We start from the raw sequence: 15544 nt of genomic DNA, 5'->3' as shown, positions 1-15544 counted from the left end.
TTTTGTAATATGTAAAATGGAGATAATCATAGCGTCTATCTCCTAGGATGTTGTGACAATCAAAGGAATGGATAATTATCAAACATTTAGCACAGTGTCTGCTACATATTAAGTATATAAATGTTAGTTGCAAGTATGATTATTATTACAAAATTACTACTACTGTTACTACTACTAGTACTCCCACTACTACTACTTATTTCACCTGCCTACTCTAATTACAAAGTATGTATGTTAAAAGAAATACAGGGCACATCTGAATAGTCCTGTTTGACTGAAGTGTAGAGTGCTTAGAGGATATTAATATGATATGAGCCTGTAAAAGAAGACAGGCTTGAATGTCATGAAGAAGAGTTTGAACTTTACTCAGTAAACAAAAAGTGAGCTGCATATTGACCTGATCTATACATAAGGAAGATTAGTTGGATGGAATGTGAAGAATGCATTTTATGGGGGGCGGTGGGGGAGGAATGGCTTTTGTGGCAATACAAAGTCAAGTAGGCCAGGTTTTTTCAGGATTTGGGGAAAGGAATTATTTGACACACATATTACAATGATTGATTTAATGAAGATAGAAGATAGGATATTCAATTCCAATGAACTATGCATCTGCCTGAGGTATTTAGAATTTTTCATCTGGCAAACTGAATTCCTTATGACCCAAAGTGGAGGCTCCAGGTTGTCTGCCCACTCTTTCTTGCCTCTCCCTCTTCTAGTCTTCTAAAGGAAATAGTGTCCAGAGATGCAATGTCAACTTTTCCATATCACTAGTTGTGGAGGTAATACCCCTAGATGCTCATCCTCCAGGGACACAAGTATATTTTAAAGACTTATCATTATGTGTACATTAGTCTAGCTTGTTATTAACAGTTACATCCTCATCTTTAATCCTGAACAATATCTGTTAACATATCAAGTAAAGGAAATACCCAGTGGTCTCTCATTCTTTGTATACAGATGAACAGGGTAACAATTACTCATCCAATTGCTTTCTGGAGGAGAGTTCTTTATCCATATAAACCCAGCACAGTGGCATTCTTTCATTTTTAAAGCTACCATATGAACAGTATGCTGAAATTTCTTATTCTACAAAATGCTACCAAGAAGGAATTTTTTCATTTTCCCGTCATGACATGTTTCCAAAATACACAGAAACAATCCACTTTTTTGTCTAAGAATCTGGGAATTCAGGATTCGTTCTATGCACGAGTACTATCAAGTATTTAAAGGTGCAAAAAGCAGAAAGATGGCAGTTGGAAAGCAGGGATTTACCTAAAGTTCTCCCTCAGGACACTCCAAACACCTATAAAAAAAGGCTCTGAACAAATTCTAGAACTGCAGAACCCACAAGGGAAGTAGGGCTCCAGCTCAGGACAACCTGGATGTTGTCTGGGTAAGGTCTATTCCATGGAGCTTGGAGTGGAGCAGAGCAGAGTCAAACGTGGGCTGCTCCCAGACCAAGAAGACCTGGAGCCAGGCAGAATAGACTGTATGGCCCTGAATCAGTGAGCTGGGGCAGTTAGCAGACTTCTCAACCCACATGCCAAAGACAACAGGGAAGGTTAGTGGGAAAAAAAATTCAGGGACAGAGTGAAAGGAGTTTAGGGTTTGGCCACCACCCTGGGAGCAGTGCAGGTGGTGCAGCTACAGAATTACAGCTGACGTTGCTTCTTGTCCAAGGCCCACCTGGTGGGAAGAATTAAGTGGTAGATCCCAGGAGGAGTGCAAAGCCTGCTCAGATCTGAGTTGCGGTCCAGGTTGGCAGTTCTTGGGGGAGGAGGAGCACTGGTGTGGTAGAGCTTGCTGTGTAGAAATAGCTCTGAAAACAACAGCTCGTCACCTCAAGCTTGGGACAAAGCACTCTCTACTCTACAAGCAGTCATACACTGAAAAAAACCTCAAGGTTCAAGTAAGTTGACTGGGAACATGACCAGGCAGTGAAAGCAGACTCAGATTCAGACTCAGACTTTCAAAACTTTCTTTGGTGACAAAGAAGACCAAAACACACAGCCAGAACGAGTCAACAAAATGAAAGAGTCTACATAAAAAGCCTCCAAGAAAACAATGAACTGGTCTCAGGCCATGGAAGAGCTCAAAAATGATTTGGAAAAGCAAGTTAGAGAAGTGGATGAAAAACTGGGAAGAGAAATGGGAATGATGTGGGAAAACCATGAAAAACAAGTCAATGACTTGCTAAAGGAGACCCAAAAAATACTGAAGAATATAAAACCTTAAAAAATAGACTAAATCAAATGTCAAAAGAGGTCCCAAAAGCCAATGAGGAGAAGAATGCCTTGAAAGGAAGAATTGGCCAAATTGAAAAGGAGGTCCAAAGGACCACTGAAGTATATACTGCCTCAAAAGTTAGATTGGAGCAACTGGAAGCTAGTGACCTTATGAGACATCAAGATATTATACAACACAATCAAAGGAATGAAAAAATGGAAGATAATGTGAAATATCTCATTGGAAAAACCACTGACTTATAGAATAGATCCAGGAGAGATAATTTAAAAATTATTGAACTACCTGAGAGCCATCATCAAAAAACAGCCTAGATATCATCTTTCAAGAAATTATCAAGAACTGCCCTGACATTCTAGAGCCAGAGGGTAAAATAGAAATTGAAAGAATCCATTGATCACCTCCTCAAATAGATCCCAAAAAGAAAACTCCTAGGAACATTGTCGCCAAATTCCAGAGCTCCCAGGTCAAGGAGAAAATACTGCAAGCAGCCAGAAAGAAACAATTTGAATACTGTGGAAAAATAATCAGGATAACACAGGATCTGGCAGCTTCCAAATTAAGGGACCAAAGGACTTGGAACACGATATTCCGGTTGTCACTGGAGCTAGGATTAAAACCAAGAATCACCTACCCAGCAAAACTGAGTATCATGCTCCAATGCAAAATATGGACTTTCAATAAAATAGAGGACTTTCGAGCTTTCTCAGTGAAAGGACCAGAGCTGAATAGAAAATTTGACTTTCAAACAGAAGAATCAAGAGAAGCAATATATAAAAAGGTAAACAAGAAAGAGAAATCGTAAGGGACTTACTGAAGTTGAACTGTTTTGTTTACATTCCTACACGGAAAGATAATGTGTATGATTCAGGAGACCTCAATATCATAGTAGCTGAAAGGAATATGCATATATATATATGTGTGTATATACATATATATATATATACATATGTGTGTATCTATGTATGTATATATGTAGATATATATGTACATATACATATATACATATATGTATATATATATACACACACACACACAAAGGGCACAGGGTGAGTTGAATATGAACGGATGATATAGAAAAAAATAAAATCAATTGAAGGGATTAGAGAGGAATATATTGAGAGAGGGAGAAAGGGAGAGATAGAACGGGGTAAATTATCTTGCATAAAAGTGGCAAGAAAAAGTGGTTCTGTAGGAAGGGAAGAGGGGGCAGATGAGGGGGAATGAGTAAATCTTGCTCTCATTGGATTTGACATGAGGAAGGGATACCATACACACTCAATTGGGTATCTTACCCCACAGGAAATAAGGAGGAAGAAGATAAAAAAGGGGGGATGATAGAAGGGAGGGCAAACGGGGTGAGGAGGTAATCAAAACCAAACACTTTTGAAAAGGGACAGGGTCAAGGGAGAAAATTCAATAAAGGGGATAGGTTAGGAAGGAACAAATCATAGCTAATCTTTCATAACATGAATAATGTGGAAGGGTTTTACATAATGATATGCATGTGGCCTATGTTGAATTGCTTGCCTTTTTAGGGATGGTGGGTGGGGAGGGAAGAGGGAAGAGAATTTGGACCTCAAAGTTTTAAAAACAGACGTTCAACAACAACAACAATAAACACCTTACCACAGAGGGAAAGCATGTATACGATTTTGCCTTATACCATCTCGCTTCTCTGTGGCCTCCTGGTTACTCTTGTGAGCCAGACTTATTGGGCCTGGAAGCTTTTGATCAAAATATCAAAATGGGGATGCTGGTTTGTGGGCCTGTTACTGTGGAGTGTAAATACATGCTTTAGTTCTCCTGCATTCTGCCTAGAGAATTCCTTATATCCTGCAGTTCTGAACCTATCAGGCACACATGAGATTCTCTTTGAAATCATAAATTCTGCCTTCCTAATATAAATGTTTAAAGGATTATTTCATTTTAAGGAGAAAGAAAGACATTTCTATCATTTTAAAACTTTGCAACTAATTTTCTTCAGGAAAGTCTAGCAACTATTCCTTTCAATGTCAGGATACATTTTAAAACTGTTTTAAAAAAGGGGAAATGGAGGAGCCAAGATGGCGGCTGGTAAGCAGGGGCTAGTGTGAGCTCCCTACCGAGTCCCTCCAAAACCCTATAAAAAATGGCTCTGAACCAATTCTAGAATGGCAGAACCCACAGAACAGTGGAGGGAAGCAGGGCTCCAGCCCAGGACAGCCTGGATGGTCTCTGGGTGAGATCTATCCCACACGGAGCTGGGAGCTGGGAGCTGGGAACAGAGTGGAGCAGAGCCCAGCCTGAGCGGCGTGGATCAACCAGACTAGGAGCCGGGTGGAGTGGGCCCTGGTGCCCTGCGTCGGTGAGCTGCAGCAGTTGCCAGTCTTCTCAACCCACAAACACCAAAGACTTCGGAGAAGGTTAGTGGGAAAAGCTGCGGGAGTGGAAGGAATTCGCAGTTCGGCTTCCAGCCCCGGGGGCAGGGGAGGTGGGGCAGCTACAGTTGCTGCTGCTTCTGGCCCCAGTACCACCTGGTGGGAGGAATTAAGTGGCAGATCAGAGCAGGAGTGCCCGGCCTGCTGAAGATCTAAGCCCAGCCTGGGCTGGGGGTTCTTGGGGAAGGAGTAGTGCTGGTGTGACAGAGCTGGCACCTCCCGCCCAAACGTGGAACATAGAACTCATTAGTCTACAAGCAGTCATACCCCACTGAAAAACTCAAGGTTCAAGTTAGTTGGTTGGGAATATGGCCAGGCAGCGAAAACGCACCAAGATTCAGTCTCAGACTTTGCACTCTTTCTTTGGTGTCAAAGAAGACCAAAACATACAGCCTAAAGAAGACAACAAAGTCATAGAGCCTACAACAAAAGCCTCCAAGAAAAACATGAACTGGTCCCAGGCCATGGAAGAGCTCAAATAGGAGTTGGAAAAGCAAGTTAGAGAAGTAGAGGAAAAATGGGAAGAGAAATGAGAAGGATGCGAGAAAACCATGAAAAACAAGTCAATGACTTGCTAAAGGTGACCCAAAAAAATACTGAAAAATACACTGAAGAAAACAACCCCTTAAAAAATAGATTAACTCAAATGGCAAAAGAGCTCCAAAAAGCCAATGAGGAGAAGAATGCTTTGAAAGGCAGAATTAGCCAAATAGAAAAGGGGGTCCAAAAGACAACTGAAGAAAATACTACCTTAAAAATTAGATTGGAGTGAGTGGAAGCTAGTGACTTCATGAGAAATCAAGATATTGTCAAACAGAATCAAAGGAATGAAAAAGTGGAAGACAATGTCAAATATCTCATTGGAAAAACCACTGACCTGGAAAATAGATCCAGGAGAGATAATTTAAAAATTATTGGACTACCTGAAAGCCATGATCAAAAAAAGAGCCTAGATATCATCTTTCAAGAAATTATCAAGGAGAACTGCCCTGATATTCTAGAGCCACAGGGCAAAATACAAATTGAAAGAATCCATCGATTGCCTCCTCAAATAGATCCCAAAAAGAAATCTCCTAGGAGTATTGTTGCCAAATTCCAGAGCTCCCAGATCAAGGAGAAAATACTGCAAGCAGCCAGAAAGAAACAATTTGAGTATTGTGGAAACCCAATCAGAATAACCCAAGATCTGGCAGCTTCTACATTAAGAGATCGAAGGGCTTGGAATGCGATATTCTGGAGGTCAATGGGCTAGGAATAAAAACTAGAATCACCTACCCAGCAAAACTGAGTATCATGCTCCAAGGCAAAATATGGATTTTCAATAAAATAGAGGACTTTCAAGCTTTCTCAGTGAAAAGACCAGAACTGAATAGAAAATTTGACTTTCAAACACAAGAATCAAGAGAAGCATGAAAAGGTAATCAAGAAACAGAAATTGCAAGGGACTTACTAAAGTTGAACTGTTTTGTTTACATTCCTACATGGAAAGATGACAGGTATGATTCATGAGACCTCAGTATTAGGGTAGCTGAAGGGAATGTGCATATATATATATATATATATATATGTTTATGTATATATATAAGTGAATGTGTATGTATGTATATATCTATGTGTATATGTATGTATGTGTATGTATGTGTATATACATATATATATATATTCATATGTAAAAGAGAGAGAGCAGAGACAGGGTGAGTTGAAGATGAAGGGAAGATATCTAAAGAAATAAAATGAAATTAAGGGATGAGAGAGCAACATACTGAGAGAGTGAGATAGGGAGAGATAGAATGGGGTGGATTATCTTGCATAAAGGTGGCAAGAGGAAGCAGTTCTGTGGGAGGAGGGGAGAGGGAAGGTGAGGGGGGGAATGAGTGAACCTTGCTCTCATCAAATTTGGCCTGAGAAGGGAATACCATACATACTCAGTTGGGTATCTTACCACATAGGAAAGAAGAGGGAGGAAGATAAAAAAAAAATAAAAGGCGGGGGGATGATGGAGGGGAGGGCAGATGGGGGTGGAGGTAATCAAAACAAACACTTTGGAAAGGGGACAGGGTCAAGGGAGAAAATTCAATAAAGCGGGATGGGTTGGGAAGGTGCAAAATGTAGTTAGTCTTTCACAACATGAGTACTGTGGAAGGGTTATACATAATGATACACATATGGCCTAGGTTGAATTGCTTGACTTCTTAGGGAGGGTGGGTGGGAAGGGAAGAGGGGAGAGAATTTGGAACTCAGGGTTTTGAAAACAGATGTTCAAAAACAAAAAACAAAAAAAAAGTTTTTGCATGCAACTAAAAAATACAATACACAGGCAATGCGGCATAGAAATTTATCTTGCCCTACAAGAAAGGAAGGGAAAAGGGGATGAGAGGGGAGGGGAGTGATAGAGGGGAGGGCTGACTGGGGAACAGGGCAACCAGAGTATATGCCATCTTGGAGTGGGGGGGAGGGTAGAAATGGGGAGAAAATTTGTAATTCGGACTGTTGTGAAAATCAATGCTGAAAACTAAATATGTTAAATAAATAAATTTAAATTAAAAAAAAGAAGATGAATATTTTGAAAAAGAAATAAAAAGGGGAAACACTTTTAGAAAAAATGTTTTAAAAATATATTTTTTGTGACTTTAGAAGACCTACTGAACTTTCATTTGCAAGATAATTAATTACTAAATTAATGTAATGAGTTTATACATCTTGCTGTTTTGATCTGAATTTTTAGTCCTTACATGACTTAAGAAAGAGTTAGATCTTATCACATGTTTATAAGATTTAATTCCTAAAGGGTCCCTTTCCTCCAGAATGAGTAAACAAGGACATCAATCCATCAACCTGTGAGGTTGGTCATTAACCTCTTTGCTTTGTTTAAGCTGGAATGGTATTCAAGTACAGACAGTTATGTCAGTAAAAAGTACTAAGCTATGAGCTATCTTGTCTTACAGGTGAAATGTAAAGGAAAGCTGAATAATGGGTGTGAGAGATTTGTAAAGATAAATAAAAGTTTGATTGGAAATACGAAAGGCAGATAAGAAGGTTTAGGGACAAAATAGAGGTTAACCTTCCTCTCTCCCTAGAAAGTTGTTCTGGATCCATTTGCAGATAGTTTAAGTGAGTTGGGAGAGTATGAGGAAGTATTTTATAAGACAGAAAGTCATGTAGCTGGATTTGATAATTAATACTCAATGAAATTTGGGACAGTCCTATTTGAAGGATATTTATTTGCTATTAAGACTTTGTGCGACTACAATTTACTATGTTTTAAGCTGTGATTACAGGGATAGGTGTCATAAAGCCAATAGTAGAATGGCATGCATTACAGGCTGAAAATTTCTAAAGGTGGATACCTGTGCCTGGGGAGAAGTTTTGAAGACAACCTTGGACACAGCCGAGGTAGGATCTTCCTGACTCTGTTTCCCAATTTTGTTATTTCTTGTCTGAAAAGGAAAAATTCCCAATTGGAAATCTCTGCTTCCAACATCTAGTGACTATATGATTGGCTATCAGATATGACTCATGCCTGAAAACAAGCAAAGCTAAGGAAGTTTTTTCCTTCTGTTAAGATATATGACATTGTCCCTCTTTTTCTTTTATAGCAAATTTATATTTTCAAGAAGTTTTGTAAGCACAATGCTAAATCTATTAGGCAATAGATGGACATTGGAATACCTCTGAGTTACAATGATGGGATGCAGGGATGAATAGCTTACAATTTTTACCTATGTTCATGGCCAAATAAAAAAAATATAATATAGAGATAACATCCTCCAAAAGGAGGAAATGATTGGACAAAGTAATAAGACAAAAATGTAACATAGACAAGGTGATAAGACAAAGATGTAATGTGATAGATGTCTAATTAAATAGGAAAGCAAAATTTCGAGAAAAGTAGCAGGATCAGATTGATTCCTCCAAGAATAAATACTGATGCAGATGACTGACTTCCAAAATTTATTATGCTTCAGTAAATAGACCTTAAGTTTGCGTTTTTGCACAAAAATGGTATAAGATAGTGGCGAAAGTAAAATTATTTCTCCTTTATTAAGGTATCTGTCTGATAATTTAAAAAGGAAGATAAGTTAAATTTATGGTTGGACCTTCACATTTTAAAGGACTCCTATACCAATTTTAAGATTTAGGAAAGGATAGAAATAGCAAATAATATATAAAATGAAATTCTCTGAAGTTTCAAAAATGGAGAACCAAATTTAAGTGATTGTACAAAGTTATATTAAGTAAGAATTGTCTGGGAATTTCTAGATCTGAACCAGAGAAGCAGAACTCTCTTTTAGAACTGTCCTAAGAATAAGAACGTTTGTCAAAGAGACGATATCTAGGGACCAGATAACTACATCAGGCATGTGGTATTCAAAAACCACTGCTTAAATGGACATTGGGAATAGGTAATTGGGAAACAAGGAATTTAATGTGGTTAACATTGTTAATAATGATTGCATTACTTTGTATGGTTTGTGTTTAAGTTTTCTTGGTTATCTAATGTGTAAATGTAAAACATGTGCCCCTCTCAATACCAGTCTATTGTGAACCATCTAAGTGGTTTGGTCTGTTCCTGACAATGTAATTGTGCAATTTTGTGAATTGTGAGAAAAACTTTATTGTATTTGTTTAAACTCAGCCCTCTGCGACTGGGATACTGAACCATTTATTGCATTATTTGAACTTAGCCCTGCATGGCTGGTAAACTGAAGCATTTCTATGTGCCTTTCATCAAGGACCTTAGTTGTGCTGTTTTTCTCTCAATTATCAAATCATATGTGTTCTGGGAGCCCCTGTCAGTTCTGACTGCTCCTATAGTTGCCAACTTGTGGATATGGACTCCTTGATCCTTCTGTCACATCTAAAGATTGCCCCTGCTCCCAAGTGGACATCTGAGTCCATAGCAGACCTTGCCATCCAGTTTCAAAGGGGCCTGAAAAATATGACATCAGATCTAACCAGACCTGAACAAAGAACTACTCTTTCCCTACCTTAAGTCCCTTTTTTATTTTTCTTAGCCACTCTATTTTTCCCATTATGCTCCCTACCCTGATCCCCCTTGCAACTTGCTCCCTCTGTTTGTTTACAATTACTGCCCCATGTCTGGGGATGTTCAACCACAGAAAACTAACCCTGAATCTACCTAGATAAGGATTTTTAGAACTTCACCCCTGAGCAAAATAGAGGTTTTTTCCATATCTTTCTTGTTCTATAGGTGAAGTTTTCAGTTTGCCTTTGACCAAAAGGAGGAAATTATAATCATTTAATATCATTTTTGTAACTTCAGTAAGGTCCAGAGCCTGAACTAATGATCAACTAGAAGAAGAGCCTGAACCTAAGCTTCTTTGTACTCTGAGTTTACTCAGAGAATACCTCTTCCTATGTCAACAAGGCCAGATCAGGCTGACTTAAAAGTATTCTTTCCTTCTCTGCCTACGGCCATTAAGGATAAGATGCTTAACCCAAGAAACCATCTTGAATAATGTGACTTTTTTTCTCTTAATATTTTATGGGCATATACTGTGTTACGGCTTCTTAATGGTAAATTAAACACAGAGAGCCTGGGTTGTAATTTCAATTCACACTTTATCAACTCTCTTATCTTACTGTATTTACTACCTGTTCCATTAAGGGAAATCCTTTTCTTGTACCATGGTTAAACATACATGTGGATCATAAAAGCAAAGAAATGCAGGTATGCTGAGTTGGGACTAAAAAATGTATTTAAACCTTCTCAATCCTTTGTTCAGGAAGTCAGGCTTTGTCTGGCCCCATATATGTATGTATCCACTAGCTCCAAGGGAATAAACAATATGAATTTACATATCACCTATCTTGTTTGCCTACTTTAACCAAACTTTCAGGGAGACACTATGTGTCAGGCACTGTTCTAAGTGCTTTACAAATACTTCATATGATCCTCACAAAAACCATAAAGGTGGGTGCTTTAATCTGTATTTTTACAGTTGAAATCAAGGCAAATAGAGGTAAAGTGACTTTCCCAGGATTACAGCTAGTGTGTCTGAGGTCAGATTTGGATTCAGATCTTCCCTGACTCCAAGCCCGTTCATTGTTACCACTGCACTCAGCTGTCAAATTGATCTTTCCAAAGCTCAGGTCTGACCATTTCACTCCCCTCCCCCTACTTACTCCCACACCCAAATCCTGGGATTTCCTATTACCTCCAAGAGCAAATATAAAATCCTCTTTGACTTATAAAGCCCTTCATAACCACCCCCCCCATTTCACTTTGCCACTCTTCTTAGATCTTAATACTCTACCATATAATCTAACCCAGTGACACTGTCCTTTCTCATTCTTGAATAAGACACTCTATCACTTAACTGGGTATTTTCATTGGCTTAGCCCCAGGCCTAGAATTCTTTCCCTCCTTAACTCTACTTCTTGGTTTCCCTAGCTTCCTTCATGTCTCAATATCTCACCCTTCATAAGAAACCTTTCTTGGGCCTTTTAATACTAGTCTTCCCTCCTAGAATGAAAATATTGGGGGTGACGTTTGGATAGATATAATTCTAGCTTAGAACACCATATCTGAGGAGAGCAGTGGGGCTTTATGTCCCCAATGTCCTGCTCCTCTCCTAGTGGGTATCTCCTTTGGAGAAGGTGAGCAGGGGAAACTAGAGATACCTAAGTACATCTCCTGTTGAGCCACATTTAGACAAACCAATATGGACACACATAAACTGCTTAACGTTTCACAGACTGGGAGACAATTCTGGGAAGATGACAGAGTAGGTCAGAGAATTCCAAGCTCTCAAGATTTTCCTGACAAAAGAGCAAAAATAGCACCTTAGGAGAAACAAAGTGTGGGTGGAGACAATGAAAAACAGGGGAACAACCAGGGTTTTCCTCAGACAGTTTGAGAAGATCTGAAGAGAAACCCCAGGACTAGGTTTGGTCCAGTGAGGAGTAAACAACTCCAGACTAGGTTCAGTTTTAACAACAAGCTGGGAAGCCCTTTAAACAACTATCGGCAAGCCCCAGGTTTAGTTGGTCTGAGAGGTTGCCACGGTCCCAGTCACTGAGACTTTTCACCCCGGGATAGTGAGGGTAATTGTGCGTTTGAGCCCAGGAAAACTGCTGGAACCTCTGCTGACAGGGAAAGCCTGACTCAGCTGTGTTGCAAGGAGTCATGGGAGTGAGAAGGAACCAGCACTGCCCCGTGAGTGCAGAAGCAATGGGGTAGAAAGCCTCTGGATGTGGACAACTATAGAACATTGGAGTTTGGCTTTGGTTCCAGGCTAGAGGAGAGAACAAAAGATCTGGGGCTCCAGTTCCCGTACCCCAGGGCTAGAGATGATTACAAAAATCAGGTAATTACTACAAAAAAAATATACAGGCAAAGGAGAAAGAACCCAACCATAGAAACCTATTTAAAGAATAGAGATGACCGTGCTTCATCTTCAAAGGAGGATATTGAAGTAAAGAAACCCCCAAAGAGTGATGTCAAATGGTCACTTGCCCAAAAGGAATTTATAGAAGATCTTAAAAAAGACTTTAAAAATCAAATGACAGAGATGGAGGAAAAACTAAAATAATAATAATAATCCAATAGAAACAAGAAGGTTATGAAAGGAAAAATCAACCAATTAGAAAAGGGGATCCAGAATCTCAAGGAGGAAAATGACAACTTGAAAATTAGAATTGGGCAAAATGAAGCCTGTGAAATTATAAGAGATCAAGAAATAATTAGACAAAACATGAATAATGAAAAAATAGAAGAGAAAGTGAAACATCTTATAAATAATACAACAGATTTGGAGAATAGACCAACAAGAGAAAAGATAAAAATAACTGGAGTAACTGAAAGTCATCATCAAAAAAAGAGTCTTGATACAACAATACAAGAAACAATTACAGAAAATTGTCCTGCAGCATTAGAACAAGGTAGGGAAGTAGAAATAGAAAAAATCCACTGCACAGCACTTAACAGAGATCCTATGAGGAAAACTCATAGGAATATCATAGTCAAATTCCTGAACCCCCGGCTCAAGGAGAAAATATTAAAAGCATCAAGACTAAAACCATTTAAATATGATGACACCAGAATTAGAATTACACAAGACTTAGCAGCAGAGATCTCAAAGGATCTCATGTCTTGGAACACAATATATCAAAGAGCAAAAGACCTGGGGCTCTGGCTGAAAATATCATACCCTTCAAATTTTGGTATTATCTTGAATGTAAACAAAATGGGCATTTGACAAACACTTTGTTAAAAAAGACTTTAACTTTGTTAAAAAAAACCCTCAACTTAATAGAAGATTCAACATAGAAGAACCAAGAGAAACCTAAGGTACACACCAAAGACTGACTTTAAGGGATTCATAAGAACAGATTGCTTACCCTTTATATAACATAAAATGTAAAATGTTTGTCTAACATTCTTATTAATAATTGTCAAGCTCATAAGAAAGAGGGGATAAACCTGACTATGATATGAATATAAAAAGTGAAACCATTTAGAAACAACTGAAAACAGTAACTATTTTATACAAAAGAGGTGCAAGAAGAGGAAAGAATATAGAGGATTTAAATGGGGAGGAGGGCTGGTAGTTCTGGTAATCTACTTTTATTGGGAATGGGTTCAAGAGAGAACAATACATATATATTTAGTAGAGTATAAAATTCTTCTAAATTTAGAAGAAATAAAATGCTAAGGGTGTAGTGAGGGGGTAAGGACAAGGGAGGGATTTTTAGAGGGGAGAATGAGGGAATAGATAAAGGGAGCTTAGATTAATAGGAATGGGGGGATAACAGAGGGATCCTTAGAGGGGGAAAGGCAAGCAATAGGAGGGCAGAGTGGTTGGTGGAGGAGGGGTAGGAAAGTAATAGGAAGGTGATATAGCAAGTAGAAGTAAAGTAGAGGAGGCAGGAAGGAGAAGAACGAAAAGACACATACAAACAAAAAACAAAGATCAGGAATAGATTATGTTTGGGAAAGTATATGTCTATATGTGCATATATACATGTCTAAGTGTATGTATATATCTGTATGTCTATGTATATATGAAGACATATCTAAATTATATTGTAGCCTTTGGGGAGGGGTGGGGAGGGGGAAAAGGAATGAAGTTAAAAAGTGCACAGCAGAGAACAAAAGGAAACACAAGGAAGGAAAGAAAAGATGCACAATTCTCAACACAAGGTAAGGTATATTATTTAACATACAGGCTTTCTTGAAATGAAAATTTATTGTTACTTATTTTGAATCCTCTCCTATGTTCTGCTATGCACATGGCATGCTTTTTTTTCTTTATTACTTTATATTTAAGTTTCAGTGTTTATGTTCATGATATGTTTTTGTTTATTTTCTCTCTTTTGTATTTGTGTTCTGGCAAAATAAAAGAAAAACTGTTTGAAAAACATTTCACAGACTTCCAGGTCATACTCCTACCTTCCTCATTGAGTTACTGTCTCCAGTTGTCCTTGTCTATGTCTTGCCACTGGGTCTAGATGTCTCTGAAGGAGAAAGTGAGGCTAATGACTTTGCACAGCCCTGTACCCCTTAAATCCAATTCACTTGCAAGTCATGGCATTACCTTACTGATGTCCTGGTCCTCTTTGAGAATAAAGGACAAACAACAACAGCCTGGCTCACAGTTGTTCTCTTTTCCCCAACCACTGCTCTTGTACTTGGGACTTCAGCATGTATAATGAATTTTCCTCAAAGACGCTAACTACTCAATTTCCCCAAATCTCTTTATCTGACCACAATCTATTGGTTTTCCATGTTTCCCTCTCTCTTCCTTTACAAAACCCTACTATTAGTCTGCACCACCACCTTCAATCCCTAAAACCTTCTTTTCTTTCCTAGGCCATCACCCCTGAATTAACTACACTCTTTTCATTTTCTTCATCTTCACCTCTTGCTGAATCAGTTAGACTCTATACTGTCCTCTTGAGTCCCTAGGCACTTTATTTTGTTGGTTGTCTTTTGCCTCTTTCTGTATCCCCAGCACAAAGCACAGTACCTGACACATTGTAGGTACTTAGCAAATGTTTGATTGATTTATCTTGCCAAGCTTCATTCAGCCTTGGATTGCTCTCACTACCTCACCTTTGCTCCTACAAAAAGTGTTGCTGAATGAAGATGGAGAAAATCATATGAGTATTCTGATCAGGTCCACTGCAAATTTACATTACACAGCCTCAACTGGGCCTTCATTGTTGCTAGACATTCCTTCTATACCTCTTTTATCATATCACTACCCCACTCCCCACGTGAATTTCTCCAAACCTTTTCTTCTCTTTTTCAATTTCATGTGGCTTCCTCTCCCTCCACTTTTCAGCTGAGAAGGCTTGGAACTTAGCACCTAGTAGCAAATGGGGGCAGGCTTGGGGATTAGCACCTAATAGCAAAAGGGTGTGGGCTAGCCTGCAAGCAAGCCTCTCCTAGTCAAGCTTCCCTTAACTAGCTCCACCTGAGGCCTATTGAATGGGCAGGGAAGATCTTTGATCACATTAGCACCACAGCTTATAAGGTAATAATGTCTCAGATTCACTGAAGCACAATACATTGCAACAACAAACTTTACTGCTCTCTGATTTGCAATTATCATTTGTTAATGTTTAATTGAAAATTCCATCATTTTTTCTCTAGTCTTACCCTGCCATATCCTAGTCTGGGTAAGATTACTCCCACCATTTACTGCCTATGCTCTTACTGCTGTGCTAATGAACGAAGCTAGAGAAAAATGATGAAAAATCATGTGCCTGTTACATCTACTACTATAGCATCTCACTCAGGGCCTCACTATGGCAGAGCAATCCTTTTGTGCCTCTATAATTGCCCATCATTCTATTTTTACCACCTTACTTCCCTCTTCCTTTCTTCCTTGCTTGCTTGCTTCCTTCCTTCT

Source organism: Trichosurus vulpecula, chromosome 8 (assembly GCF_011100635.1).
Source record: "Trichosurus vulpecula isolate mTriVul1 chromosome 8, mTriVul1.pri, whole genome shotgun sequence".
Classification (NCBI taxonomy): Eukaryota; Metazoa; Chordata; class Mammalia; order Diprotodontia; family Phalangeridae; genus Trichosurus; species Trichosurus vulpecula.
The sequence above is the reverse complement of the archived record's forward strand: the minus strand, read 5'-3'. Positions refer to the sequence as shown.